The sequence below is a fragment of the Taeniopygia guttata genome, chromosome 2 (genome assembly GCF_048771995.1).
Source record: "Taeniopygia guttata chromosome 2, bTaeGut7.mat, whole genome shotgun sequence".
NCBI classification, from domain to species: domain Eukaryota; kingdom Metazoa; phylum Chordata; class Aves; order Passeriformes; family Estrildidae; genus Taeniopygia; species Taeniopygia guttata.
The window spans coordinates 139,783,712-139,795,780 of record NC_133026.1 but is presented as its reverse complement, the minus strand read 5'-3'; the positions used below and the strand labels follow the sequence as shown (position 1 = coordinate 139,795,780).

At 46.6% G+C, this 12,069-nt stretch overlaps 1 protein-coding gene across 7 annotated transcripts in view; it reads right to left on the bottom strand.

The window, feature by feature from the left end:
* ZHX2 (zinc fingers and homeoboxes 2) overlaps window positions 1-12,069 on the bottom strand; it is a 74,161-nt gene that overhangs the window by 29,197 nt on the left and 32,895 nt on the right. The gene's annotated exons all lie outside the window — the stretch shown is intronic.

Sequence of the window (12,069 nt, the reverse complement as noted above, 5' to 3'; positions counted from 1 at the left end):
TATGGTAAAACACGCTAACACTATGGTAAAAATACCAATTTTGAGCAACAAGCTACATGTTCTACAATTGGTGGCTCAGGAGAAACAAGCAACACCAAGCATTACTGTCCCTGACAGTAGCCTCATGCAGGCAAATTTGTTTTAGGGATAAACTGAACAAATTTCAACTCATGCAGCCAACCAGATTTTGCTCAAACCCTTCAGGCAATGAGCTGAGCATCCTTGTACCCTGCAGCGAGCAGAGACGAGTGGTACCCACCAGAATGTCACCAACCTTGCAAAGGGAGGACCACCCTCCTGGACCTCCAATGGAACCCAGCTCACTTTGGGTCGGTTGCTGCTGTGCTGAAGGTGCACAGAGCAACGTGGCACCCAGCCTCTGATGAGGAGGGTCTTGGAGAAGGGGATAAGGGGCAGCAGAGGAACACCAGGCACCCTCAGTAACCCACTCAGGGAAGGATGCACAGACAGGCAGCATGCATGAATCTAGCCATGCTGTTAGCCACCTTTTTGATCAAGTGGAAAAAAAAAAAACAACTCACCAAATTCACTCAAAGGAATACAAAGCCCTCCCACCCCCAGCTTCCAATTGCCTGGAATAAAATCCAGCCTTTGTAAAGCAGACACAACCTAATTTTCCTTTGTGTTCCATTCTCAAATCTCCAACGTTATCTGGGTCCATTCTGCCATCCCGGCTGAGGCTCCCACCAGCAGGAAGAACCAGAGAAAGCCCCAGGACACACAATGAGATCTTTACAGAATGTCTTGGCCAGCAAACTGGACAGCTGCCTCCTTGGCTCAAACAGATTTGGGAGTATCTAAGAAGGAAAGTGCAGCTAATTACATGAACTCTTTGAATATCTTGGTTTCCTGTGAGGTGACCCAGGGTTGTTCTGCGTTTCAGAGCTCTCAAGGCTGAGTGTTTGAGGAAGAGCAGAGGCACAGAGTGCTGCCAAGCTTAATCCTGCTAGAGTCCTCTGGAAAGCAAACCAACAGCAACCAAGGAGGCTGCACAGAAGAGGGTGGTTTCTCCTGGAGTACTGGAGATGACACAAAGTGTGAGCACACTCAATAAACAGCCCAGGAGCCTCCACCTGAGCAGACACTACACCAGGACCAGCTGAGGCCACAAACCTGCACTGCATGGGGCAAGAGCTAATGCATTTGAAATTTCATTTCTTGCAAAATTCCTACATTTGAAAGCAATACAAAAGAGCAGCACATGTTAAAGGAGACATTCGGTCAGCAGCCAGTTTGTGTAACGTGACCTTAGTCACGTTAGAGAAGGGGTCCTGTAAGGAACAACTTCTGGGAAATTGCAGAGTTGTGCTGTTGATGCTCATTATGATGATGTTACCACCACTAAGTTTACTGGTGTGTTTCAGCAGCCAGGGAAGAGCACACAACACCTGAGCCCAGTGCTCCAATCTCCTGACACATGCCAGAGCACAGGACACAGACTGAGGAGGAGAAGCCACAGTTACCAAGTATCTGTCCATGCCTAGCCTCAGACACCTGATGGGCATCACTAGTATTTGCTGGCAGGCAAGTGATCTGTTGCAGAAGCCAGGTGTCAGAAACAGGGACTGTGATTTGCAGGGGTTATTCACCAGCTATACCTACCAGTTGCTTTGTTGCATGTTTTTTTTTGGTTTTTTTTTTTTTTTTTCATGTTTGCTGAATGGGAAGCTCCAGTCAGTGGCAGTGGCACAATAAGCCTCCTCTCACAGACTCAGCACTTTTTGAGCAAGGAGAGCATGGAAGCACAAGAAGGGGGGAGGTGTTAGACAGGTATGAAACCAAGCCTCCATGAGCCTGAAGCAAACTAAGATACTGGAATGATCACATGGCTCTCCTAACCCTGGGATGCTGCTGAGAGATGCAGCCTTGAAACTCTCAACCCTTATAAATGAGATTTTTCATGTTTATTACTTTTGCAACTACCTTATGAAACCCTCAAAATAGCTTCTACTTGTTTTGCTATATAAATGCTCTCTGGAGTCACTTACCCCTCTACCAACAGGAGCTAAATCACTGCTTCCTTCCCCTCTGCCACCACTGCAGCTTTTTGGAGGTCACCATCTCCCTTCTCTCCATTTATCCTGTCCCTGAGTGCAAAGCTTCATGTGTACCAGATATATCACAACTGCAGAGTGCTGCTGGGGCCACCTCAGGGGCTGAGCACAGGGTTGTTTCTTTTTTTTTCCTGGCTAGCTTCAGGCTTAAAGGACACACTGGAGCTGTTCTCTGCTGGGAAAGGAGATGAGCACCACCATCCCCTCGTGCTTGCCAATGCTACCACCAGGGTGGCATATCATATCACATGCCAGGGGATGCAGACCTGACCCCCAGCCTACCCTGCCTCCTTCCTATGCTCGAAACCACTCTGAGGAATGCCCAAGGGTGATGAAAGTAATGGCAGGCTCTGGAAGCTTTACGCGGCTTTTAACACACATTTCACTGCCACCTCTGGCAGTCAAGGCTAGCAAAAGACTACTGTATGCATCAGGAGTTTGTCCAAATGACACAGTTACTCATCCAGACTCTGCTGGAAGGAGATGCCAAGAGACCCTCATGACACGCACAAAGCACGACCTTCAGATTTTCACAGGCAGCAAAGGAAGGTGCTTTTGGATCTTCTCTTACAAAAAAGGGGCAGAATTTCTACAGTAACAGATCAAAACTTCCTGTTGCCACAGACAGCCCTACATGTTACACTACCACTGCAGAGATTTCTTTCCTTTTGATAACATGCACCAAAAGAAACATATTCATAAAGAAGCAACACTTATTAATAAGGGTGTGCTCCCTTCCACCCCATAGGCACATAAGGGCTGCTTCTCACCTACTCACAAGTGCTTTCCCCTAGTGCCTTGGAGTATTTTTAGAAGGCTGATCCTGGCTCACTGAAGTCCTCTGAAATTTTGCTACTGACTCCAGCAGTAGCAAGATCAAAGAAGAAAGCTGCTTCTCTTCTGCACTCCTCCAGTATCAGAGGGATGGCCTGCCCATGGCCACTCAGAGGGCTCTCTCACTGAAGGTAAAACCATCGGAGATGCTGAGGAATACATTCAGAGGAGCAGCAGATTTGAGCTCCAGGTCGAGGGAGCCCGAGGTGAGAGCTGGCAGTGGTCCTCTGCACAACAAAGGGCACAGAGTACCCGTGTGCAGGAGCCAAAAACTCAGCAGGAAAAGCCCAGACTTTCATGCACATAGACTGCGGGGATGTAAAAGCCCAAGGATTCCTTTGTTTGATGTCCCACCTCTGGAGGCACCAGTTCAAGCTTTTATTCTGTTATTGCACCATGATTATTTTAAGATTCCAGACATCTGAGACTCTGCTATGGGAAAGCCTGGGCTGAGCTAGTGAGGAAGCCTGGTCTGACTGTCTGAGCGTAGGGAGGCAAGCAGGGCACCCCTTGGCCCACTGGAACCACCTGTGGTGAAAGGGCTTTGGTCCTGGCTCGGGTGCTGTGGGTGCAACTGCCAAAGCAAATCCTGGATGGTCACACAGGAAAATTTCCTGAACAGGACAGCAAGGTCACACCAAGTTGGGAATCCACTCAACACTTTAGGGAATAGCTAAAACAAAACCAACCCAGTCCCTCTTTGCATTCACATATTATAAAGCAGCTAATATATACTCACTAGGTAAAATTACATATGTAATGTAAGTAACATAAACCACATTTCAATCCAGTATTAATAACAAAGACAATAAACACAAGTCCATTCCCTGTCCTACTACAGTCACCTCCTGCAGTAGGTGCTCTTCCTGAGCATTGCCCTTCCCTACACAGACTCACAGCAGCATCTGAAATGCAGCTGCCCCAAGCACAGCGGGGTTTGATTCATCTGTTGCAAGCCTGGCTGACTTTCAGAGCGTGGAAACACAGCGATAGCCACGCAAGGAAGAGTGTACTTGGAGAAGTGCAGACAGGAAACGTGCCAGATTGTTTATACCTGAGTCATAACTAATGTTGACAATGAAAACTGAGTCAACTCAGAGACCACCACTGTGCTCAGTGCCTATCTACCCCAATGCCACTAACAGGGGAATTGGGACTAAGCACCAATTACCCATACAAAGATCACAGCTGTTTGGTGTGACACTGCTGGTGATGCCATACCCCTGCACATTTGCTGTTAGCAGACAGGAGCACATTCTCCCATACACAAGCAGACTCACAGGTCCCAGTGCTCCTGCTGTCAAGACCTTGGGCTCCTGATTTCCAACAGACATCTCCATGAGTGAGCAGCCACTGAGAAAACAACACTACCAAAAACTACTGATGGTAGCAAAAAAAAAAAAAAAAAAAAAAAAAAAAAGAAAGGTCTGGAACAGGTGGAGATGGAAAGCGCCAGGAAAGTTCACTGCAATTTTTGTCACTTCCAATCTCTCTCCTTCCAATTCACTGAACTCCATTCTATCCCTTGATGTTCTTGCTTATCAGGCAGGCATGGAAGTAGTGGTGCACCTTTTAAATCCACTGGGAGCGGTGAAGAGGAGAGCTACCAAAGCCTGGTTTAGGTTTAAGTGTAGGGGATGAGGGCTTAAATAAGGGGAGAAGATCCCATGCTTGGTTACATGGGGATTTGTGACAGATCACAGACTTGCAATGCAAGGTGTGTACATGGATCACACCAAAAAAAACCCAAAACAAAACCCCACAAGCCTTGGGCTGCATTTTGGGGGAGTCCTTGTTACTGCAGTATCTATGAGTACCCACTTGGGCAAGATGTGCCCTTTGCTCCCACGCAGGACTTTCTGCCACCTTGGATTAACCCTTATCCTCAGGGGTGGGAAAGTCAGACCTGCCTGAGTGCATGTCACACCTCTCCAGACTACATGCAAGTCCCAAATTACTGTAAATTGAAAATCTGTATAACACGTTGCACCCATATAGGGAGGCTGAGTAGCTGATGCTGAGCTGAGGACCTGACATGTAAACCCTCTCACAGCAGTCTGTGTTCACTGTGGAGCATATATTTCCCCTCATAAACCACATTTCAGCTTTCCCAATACAACTCCTGTGCACATCTACCCAAACAGAAATACAGGCTCCCATCTCCTACTTTTCTTCCTCCTGATGATCCCAACTTCCCTCCTTAGGAACAGCTTTCCAGACCATCACAGCACTCAGGAGTATTATCCATCAAGGACTCCCCCAAATCACTCAGCACCAGGCTGCTCACCACACAGACTCCTGGCACAGCCATCCCTCCCCAACAGCCCACTGCTCACCTCTGCACGCCTCTGCTCAGGGACAGGGACAGCAGAGCTGGCCTGACCTTCCTGGCTCCCCATCTGCTGCCCTGTCAGTATTTTTGCTATCAGCCATAACCTGGGGGCATTTCTCTTAGCATGCAGCCAAACACGATTGCTATTCAGCAGCACTTTTCTCTGTATCCTTTGCAAAACTGGGCCATATGATGAAAATTTCAGGTAGAAATGTTATTTCTGTACCTTCTTGCAACAATTTCTATTTCAGCTACTTAACCACTGCCTTTTGATATTCAGGAGAATCACTGCTCAGACCTCTACCCTTGCCAGTCACCATCAACCAAACCCTTCCCACTTCCTCCTAAGGAACAGTTCCACAAGCTCCCTCTGGTCAGGGCATTTGGTTCAAAGCTCTCAGCCCCCTTTGTCCCTCTGAGATAGCCTGATCACATCTGCTAACATAGCAGTACTCACCTCCTCCACTCCACTGCTAATGCCAGCTTCATCCATCTGCTTGTCAGCTTCCCCTACAACAGCCACTGTCTGTCCCCACCCCATGCTGCCCCTCCAGCATGGCAGGACCTCCCACCATCCTGCTGCAAAGCCTGTCCTGGCTGCTGCCTTGCAAGCCCAAAGGAGACCCACATTTGCTATGAAAACATGAAAATTTGGCTTTTGCAGCATATTAGGTCCTTGGTGGTAAAAAATAAAAAGGATTTCTTCCCAGACCTCTCAGGAAGCAGCAGCTGAAACAGGTGGCTGCAAGCATGTGCTGCTCTGTGGCTGTCACTACCTACCCAGAGACCCTGCTTCCATCACAGCTCCTGCCATATCCTGCCATCAGCTAGCAGAGGGATTTAAAAAGACATCAAAGAACTTAGCAAGAAGTATGGGATGCAACTCAGAAGGATTTTTAAAGAAACTGCCTAACACACCCAAACTCTTTGCTGTATAATTGCAGCAATAATACTATCACTAATTTTGGTCATGACAACACACCTTCAATGTAACAGGAAGGAAAGCCTTAATTCTCTTTCTGGCTTGCTGGAAGAGTTTAGACAAATCTTTAGCACCTTAGTTTACATGCCTGGGGACTAGCTTTGCATATCCTCCTGAGCTGTTAAATCCCAGATGTCCAGCTGTGAGCAACGTGTAGCAGAGATTAGCTGTGCCGCTTTGGAAGGGCCACCTAACACTGTGTGACAAACAAGGATATCCTGCAGCCTGGAACATTGTTATGGACCACCTACAGAAATTGTATAGGTCATCTTTGGTCAGGGTGGCATTCCTCTTGTCTACTTTATCCCCATCTAGTTTATGGCTCACAGTTAAATGGGGAGATAGACAATTCTGAGGGCTACGCCTGTGACCTGCCTCAAACATCTGTCCTAAAGCAGGGTGAAACATCTCTGGAAATGGTGCAGTTTTTCAACTGATGCTGGAAGTGGTTAAGACAGCTACTACAGAACAACTGCTTAACTTACAGGCAGCTGGGGTGAAACACATCCTAATCCATCTCTCCACTTTATTTTCATTCATTTATAAAACAAGATAACAGCACCATCCCAGACTCTCTTCTCTGGGAGTGAGAGGCTGAGCTCATAAATCCCCAGGTCTGGGCCAGCCACCACACTGATGGAGGTACACACAGCCTCAGACCCATCTGCGTAAGTCAAAACCCTCAACACCCTTCCCCTCCCCTCAGGAAATAAAGGTGTTACCTTCCAAATAAGGTTTCAGTATAATATTAAGGAATGTGATGTGAATAGAGACAAAGTGTGCAATACTGAAGTTAATCACAGGAAATAGGGGCTGGAAGGGAATCCCATGAGAGCGACACATTTATTTCATTATTATATCACAGATGACATTAAGCATCCACTGAGTCCCTCAAGGCAGAATTCTTGCATAAAAAGCATCCCCATTTACCAAGTATGATAGGACCTGCAACTGTTCTATAAATAAAGGTTATTTACAAAGAGCTGTTAAATATTTATTTTTCTCTGGAGACTGAGTTCTCTGCTCATTTGTCTCCGCTGCAGAATCATTTGGTATCAGGGAGCAGAGGAGCTCACCTAAAAAAAGACTAGGAATCTGTCCAGAGCCTGATCCGGACACAGCACCAGCCTCCTCCACAAGCTGGCAAGGAAAAGCATCCAACCTGACACAGAGGGAACACGAAGCAAACAAAACAGGAATGATCTCATTCGGGAGGCAGAGGTAGAAGAAGGAACACCAGTGATACAGCAGTGATTAATAAATGCTATCACACTGCTTCGTCCTTACAGGGCTGCCTTGGCACTGTACATTGAAAGAAGTGACAACCTTCAATTGTGAAGAGTAACTGCAGATTTGCATTACATTTGCTTTGTGTCTTAGGAACAAGAATACATCTCTCACAACCAATAAATTAGTGATTTTTTACTTTTTTTTTTTTTTTAATTTTTTGAAGCTGACAGATCAGAGTGGGGGACACATGACATAGGTTCAACCAAAAAAAAAAAATCCATGGCTCTGGAATACACTTCACTGCTAACCCTTTGTAGTAGTAATTGTAATAGGTCTTACTCCAGCTTGCCAAAAGCTGTTTTAATTAAATATTAAAAAGCTATTTGTTAAAATAACGTTTCCATAGCAACTAGAGAAAGCTAAAATACCCTGGCGCTTCTGACTCACAGCATATTAATCAACCACCAGCTATTATATAATGAGCACCTCCCTGCAAGCACCAGCAGGAGCCACGGCACCGAACGCCTGAATCCGGAGCCAGGCTCTGCTCGCTGTGTTTGCTGCCTGCTCCCAGCGCAGGCAGGCCTGGGGAGTTACCTGGGCTCAGCCCAGGAATCACATGCCCAAACATTTTGGGGAAGCCATGCTGGAGTCCCCAGGGTCAGTACGCTCCTGTGGGGGCACAAAGTGGGTGGCACAAAGGGGGTGGCACTGGGCAAGAGGAAGTTCTGGCGAGGGACACGCGGATGGTTGGTCCCCACATGCCTGCAGCAGTGAGGGGCTGAGGTGGCTCCTTCCCAGCAAGCCCCGGCCACCTGCCTCCAGTGCTTGTCTTGCAAATGCACCGCTCATACCATACTGCTCTATCTATTTCTGGATTTTTTTTTTTTTTTACATTATCAGAATTATTTTTTGTAGCAAGCATCTTCCTACTATTAGGCCAACTGTGCAAAACTGAAGGAGTGATGAAATCTTGCAGGGACAAACAAGCTCTGCTGCTCAACCAGAAAAGCTTATTTCACAGATTTAAGAAACGAAGCAAAACAAAGAATGGCAAACAACCACTCCCCCATAACATCTAATGCCCCCAAAATATGAAAATACCCTCCTATACTCTATCCCTGCACAACAACAGCAGCCTCAGCCATCCGGCAGATAAAGCTGCCTGACACTGGCCCTCACTGCCAGCCTTTGGGAGGCTTTGCCCCAGGGACACAGCTTGTGTTAAGAGGCAGTGAATGTCTCCCATTGCCTTGTCCATGAGGAGCATCCCCATATGGTCTGAAGTGCTGGGAACAATTGCAGAAAGGAGTTGAGCAGTTGAGGCCCGAGCAATATAACCTCAGGAGAAGAGTACTGGGACAAAGAAGTGCAGCTACATTGGTCAGACAGAGCTGGAAACCACCTTCCTCCTCCTCAGTGACTCAATTTTTTGTTTTTAAGCCCCCTTCCTCCTTTTTTTTTTCCAATGGAAAATAAATACCTAACCACGCAGTTATTAACTGAAAGGAATGTGATGAATATTACAGCATCTGAATATTATAGCTTTGGTTTCCTGCTGCTTTGTTTGGGTGTCACAGACTGTGGCTATGACAACCACAAGCAGTTATTGGACTGACATAATTTGTGACATCATACTTAATGGAAAAGAAAAGGAAGAAGAGACAGTATCAAAAATAAGAAGAATGGAGCAAGATCCCAAAGGACCACCACACTAGGGCTGCTGGAGAGCCAGGGAGAAGCAATCCCATCCTTACCAAAGCCCAGGCAGCACTCAACTCTTGGAAAAACCTGCCCTGGGCTATGATATGAACTGCAGATTTCCAGTTACATGAATTAAATCCTCTCACCCCTTCTCATCTTGGAACTCTAATGGAGTTTTTTGGCTGAGCCTCATCTCCCCTGACTAAATTTCTCCTGCTCTCCAACCAACTTCTCCTCCAAGTCTTTATCCTTCAGTTATAATAGTATTTTCCCCCTTTTCAAAAATAAAAGTCTGTCCAAAATTTCCAGCCAGTGGCCTGATTGAGCACTGGGAGAATGAGTGTTGATTTTGTGAGGAGTGCACTGTTTGGAGAGGTGGCTTTGCTGGTGACAAGCACAAGTGACAATTTCAGGGCTGCCCCAGCTAGAGCCCCATCTCTTGCCCCATGTAAGAGCAAGGAGGTAGCACCACTGTTGCATTTGGCAAGGCCATTTCTGTATGTAGATCTGGCATCCCTAACACACTGTTGTCATTTTCTCTGCAGAAAATGGTTGCAAATTCACTGCTCAAGCTCCAAGAAACAAAAATAACCCCAAATCCACCTAAATCTCATCTGATAAGACAACAGTTTACTGCAACAAGTATGTATTTTTTTGAAGTTATACATCCAGAAGCCTTGACATAAGTGAGTTAATTTTTCCAAGTTACTATTGCCCAAAGGACAGTCCCTCTGTCCTTCCTGCTCCCCCACCAGACCTGCTGTGCCTGTATAGTCCAACACTGCAGCCTGCCCTGGGCATCCTGTGATCTGCAGCCACCTCACCAACCTGTCCTGACACAGAGCATCCTGTGGGGTGGGACAGCAGCCACACAAGCACCCACTAACTGAGGATGCTTCTCCCCAAGCACCTGCAACCTGAAGGAACCCCTCCCTTGCATCCTCCCAGGGCTTGGCTCCCCACCAAGAGATGGCTCTTCCTTGCAGAGAATAAAACTCCATCAGGTGAATTCTGCTCATAATAAAGTGGGTATTGCTATTAAACAGCAGGACAGAGATGCTGCCTTACAAAGGGATGGTGAATTAAAGCCTAATAGGTGAAGCAACCACCACTCACAGCTTGCTCATAAATGTCCTCAGGCCCACTCGAAGTGGCAGGAGCTGCCCAAACCAACACCTTCCCTAACAGCTCATAACACAGCTCTTGGTCAAGGCCCCTCTGTGGAATGTCAGCCAGAGCCCGTGTTGACCCCCACACTGCCACCCCTCACAGGGGACAGGCACCTCTGGGAGCCGCCACTGGCAAGATTCACCTCCGGCTGCTGGGGGTCAAACAGAGAAAGGGAAATGCAGGAAAGCCTCTTTTTCCTTCTCTCCATCAGCTCTCTCATAGAACAACTGAAACATTTTGCAGGGCATACTGCAAGAGGACAGAGAGAGCAGACTTAGAGGAGCCAAATTCTTCCAGCTCTGGGATTTTCTGAGCAGGAGGAAAGTTCCTCAGTCAGCACTGTCCCACTGCAGCCACCTCATGCTCCACAGCTCCTGTCATGCAGCCAGAGTGGGAGAAGACAGGTAAATGGGAACTTCCAGTCTCCTTTCATTGCTGAGCTGGGGCTGTATCTTGCTGCAGTAACTACAGAGCCATCTGAGACCACACACCAGGTGCCTGGGGAGCTCCCAAGGAGGCCACTCTTGGCTTTATCTCTCATCATCTTAACACAGCTATAATATCTCAGAGGCACCTGTGGATTACATGCCTGTATCAACACTGCTGTTTGATTTAATAACACAGACATCTATATGGGACCAACAAGTCCTTCTCTGAAGAGCAGGAGCAGGTCCCCATATTTAACCCCTTTCTGGAATCAACCACCACAGGGGTGCATTAGGATGTAGATTCGTCAGATCCTGAGAAAATGCTTCCCAGATTTCAACACTGCTTAGCTAACAGAAGAACAATCAAGTTTTGGTTCTGAGATAAGCAAAGGGCTTTTCTAGGATGTGGATATATTTTGAGAGACACAATATATACAAGGCACACTTCTGCTGAATTTCCTTCACTTAAACTGGTATCTATTGATCACTGTGAAGTCAACACAGCTGTAAAAAAACAGAGGCCAGAGCCCCCCCTGTGCAGTGCTTTGTAAGTGACACACAAAAATACCCCACAGCTCAATTAGCAGGTCTTGTGTGGCAGCCTAAACACCAAGGAGTTAGAAGAAAACATCAGTGAGTCAAAGGAAGAATATGAACCATGGACCTTACTGAGGGAGATCAAGACAAAACACTATCATAATTTCACATCACATCCCTTTTTTCTCTCCAGTAACTGCACTCATTGCCAGCATCCTTCACAAAAGGCTGAAAGAAGGATTAAATTTTTTTGCTTACCAGTTTCTGAATGCTTGATAGGTGTTTATTAGGGATTTTTTACCACACCTTTACCAAACCTGGATGGACTCGGTTTTTCTCCTTTAACAAAACTAGTCCTTTCTTTTTCAGACTGAGTTCAATTTGGGGGTTTATTCTGCTCTAGCCCAAATAGATTTTTGTTGTTGTAACAGAAAATAGGCTTAAGCCACTGAAGTGAAAATAGAAACAAAACTCTGCTGATGTCCAAGTAACCATAGATTGCCATCACCACAGAAGAGGGTAAAAACAGGACAAGAGTTGAGCTGGTTATAAAATGCTCATAAAATCTGAGCATTTATTCTACCCGTATTCTACCCCTCTGCTAATAAAATTTACTTACAGAAAGCAACCAAGCCCAGAAAAACAGCATCCAAATTTTAGCCCTGTTATCCAGCCTCAGAGCAGAGAAGCTGCCTCAGGAGCCCACACTGTGCCAGGCACACAGCCAAAGGCTCCAACCAGGATTTCCTGAGGTTCCTTTAGAACAGCACTGGCTGG